The 2,887-nt window shown below is 57.3% G+C and overlaps 1 protein-coding gene across 1 annotated transcript in view; it reads right to left on the bottom strand.

Annotated features, from left to right (window-relative positions):
- MGAT3 (mannosyl (beta-1,4-)-glycoprotein beta-1,4-N-acetylglucosaminyltransferase) overlaps positions 1 to 2,887 on the bottom strand; it is a 20,183-nt gene that overhangs the window by 7,881 nt on the left and 9,415 nt on the right. The gene's annotated exons all lie outside the window — the stretch shown is intronic.

Here is a 2,887-nt window from a genome sequence, read left to right as displayed (position 1 = left end):
GTGGAACCAAACTAGACCCCTGCTTCAGCATCTCTGCCTCCATTATAAAGCTTCATCTAGAACCACCAGGTGTACCGATAAAGCTGATGGTCACTGACACTTACAGGCCAGCTACTGTCCCGAGCACATGACATGCACGTCCTCACCAGATCCCCCCACCATGTAGCAGGTACCACTGTCTTTCCCATTTTACAGATCAGGAGACCGAGGCCAGAGAGATGGTATAACTTAGTGACACACAATTAGTAAGGGTCGGACTCAACCCTGTGGGGTCAGTAGTGGGATTTCATCCAGTGGTAAAGCTGTCCTGGGTCCCTTCCACCTTCCAAGTTCAGCCCAAGTGGGGTGAAACCCAAGTTGGGTGATAAGGGTCCCATGGAGAGTCCACCAGTGACCAGTGAAGACAGTCCATGGATGGAACAGCCACCACTGCATTTGACCCATGTGAGCCCCTGCAGGGTGTCACCCAACCCGTCTCCTCCATTTACTCAGTAACTACTTATTAAGAGCCCACTGAGTGCCAGGCACTGCACTGGCCCTGGGAGCATAGCAGATGAGGACCACAAGAGCCCCCAACTCATGGAGCTGGTGCAGGGTGAGTGGGGCACAGGGCTGTGGCAACTAAAATGAGCCAAATAATACGGTATGTTAGAAAGATGTGCTCTGGAGAAAAATAAAATGGTGAAGACTAGGAGTGAGCAGGTTCGCAGGTAATCAGGTGGCCAAGGTGGGCCTTAAGAGTGAGTCCAGAAGACAAGGGAGGAGGGGCGGCAGAACAGAAGTGCTGGAGTGCGGCTTTCACGGGAGGATGCTAAGCGTCCAGGCTCAGCTGGGCTGCTCTGCTGAGAACAGACGGTCCCCTGAAGAACAGAGCAGGGAGAGTGGCAAGGAGGCCGCGGCACTGTCTGGGCAAGGGGCGGGGTGCAGGCAGCGGTCAGACCTGGCGTGAAGTGTGAGTGGCGAGTCACACTCAGTGGCTCCGGGACCTGCAGAATGGACCAGCCTTTGACTGGGGTGGAAGTCATCCCTCAACCGCCTCCATGGAGACGGAAAATGGCAGAGCTGGGCTGGAGGCAGCTCTTGTCTCTGCAGGGTCCTCTCTAAGTGCCTTGCCCACTTCAGTCACCAAATCAGAGAGACCAATCCGCAGCCCCACCCCATCCCTTCTTCCCAGTGCTGAGCCCATCTCCCCATCTGTCTGTCTCCTCATCTCTGGGCACGAGCCCCTGGGGGCAGGGAGCTGTCAGGGAGCGAGCTTCAACCAGAGCCGCCAACTGTGTGCACACAGAGCCTAGAGCCAGACAGCCCAGCTCAAACCTCTGGCTCTGCCATCTCCTATCTGCATGGCCTTGGCAGGTCAAAGTAACTTCCCTCCTTTGGCTCATCTAGAAAATGAGGGTTCAATAATAACCCATGTGAAGCTCCTAGCACAGAGTAAGAACCCAATAAGCATTAGCTTTTCTTACCACTACTGTTATTCCCCTACCTGGAAGCAGAGTAGGGAGAGCCTTCAGCTGGGGGGAGGGGGCAGCACGTGCACAGGCTCAACCAGAGCTGAGCCCCTGGCAGGGCCTGGGGCCTGGTGGGTGCTTTCTTATTTAACAGCAGTAAGGAGTCGAGTAGGGGGCTCAACTGGACCCTGGTCAGAACCTGAGTCTGATGGGAGATGGGCTGGGAAACAGTGCCCTGCTTCCCTGGGCTCCACAGAAAGGAGGGAAGAACTATGAGACTCTGGAAGCCTCCTTAAAAGACCCCCCGCCACACACACACACACAAACACACATACTCACTCACTCACTCTGTAGGTGGCACCAGCCTCAGAGCCCTGGGTCTCCTGCAGGAATGTGATGGGAATAGATCAGGTGCTTCCTGACAGTCAGATAATCATGGCTGCAGGAAACGGACCCAGACCCAGGATGCTGGCAGGACCAGCCCACCCTGGGCCTCCTCTTTCTGTACTGACTCACAGCCATGGCCATGCTCGGAAGGTTCCAGCTGGGCAGACTGTCTTTGCACCCTGTCTCTTCCTGCTCCTCCCTCCTTCTTGTGATCTCTTCCCCCGGCCTCTGCTTGATAAGCTCATGAGGTGAGAGAAGGAAGATGAGCCCAAAGCCCACCACCCAGTCACGGCCTTGGGGTCTGGGCTCGGGCTGCGTCCAGTGGGGGCTGCCGACCAGAGAAAAGACAGGTGCTCCCTGGAGGCCACGGGCTGTGACTCGTGTGCCAGTCAGGCGGGCAGCAGCCTCCCGGGTGTGGATGCACCCTGACAGCTGTCACCTGGTGACCAGGCTCCTGTGGCGCTCTCCATGGTCCTGAGCTCACATGCACTGACCAGGGTCCTAGCTCGGCCCTTAGCCGGCCTCACCCTGGCCCCTGCCAGCCTCTGCTGAGGTCTTGCAGCTTCTCTCCTAACAGCCGTGTCCTCTGTTCACCACCCTCTGGCCCCCTTCTCCGTCTGCCTCGCAACACCTTGCTGACAGCTGTGATCCCTGGTGTCCTCAGCTTGGGAGCAGCCACAGGGCACCCAACTCCTCCGGCTGACAGAAGGGGCCACCAGTGAACAGGTCTGACACCTAGGAGGTGCTCAGGGCACTCTTGGAATATCCATGGGGGAAATCTCAGAGGTTGCAGAGCCCACCCTCTGTCTCCACTCCTAGAGGAATCTACAGCCCCCAACCCAAGAGTACCTTCAGATGAACTCTCACCAGCTCCCATGAGCTTCAGCGGGCATCTTGACTGAGCCGAAGTCTGCCTTGCACCCCATCCCAGTTCCACTCTACAGTACCCGAGGGCTCTGCCTAGCTCCGTGTGCCAGGCTTTGCTCCTGGCCAGCTTTGTTAAATGACTGGGCTGATTTGGGAGGGGGGGGCTCCTTACTGACTGGCAC

The sequence above is a fragment of the Bison bison genome, unplaced genomic scaffold (genome assembly GCF_000754665.1).
Source record: "Bison bison bison isolate TAMUID 2011002044 unplaced genomic scaffold, Bison_UMD1.0 scf7180017864213, whole genome shotgun sequence".
Classification (NCBI taxonomy): domain Eukaryota; kingdom Metazoa; phylum Chordata; class Mammalia; order Artiodactyla; family Bovidae; genus Bison; species Bison bison.
The sequence above is the reverse complement of the archived record's forward strand: the minus strand, read 5'-3'. Positions and strand labels throughout refer to the sequence as shown.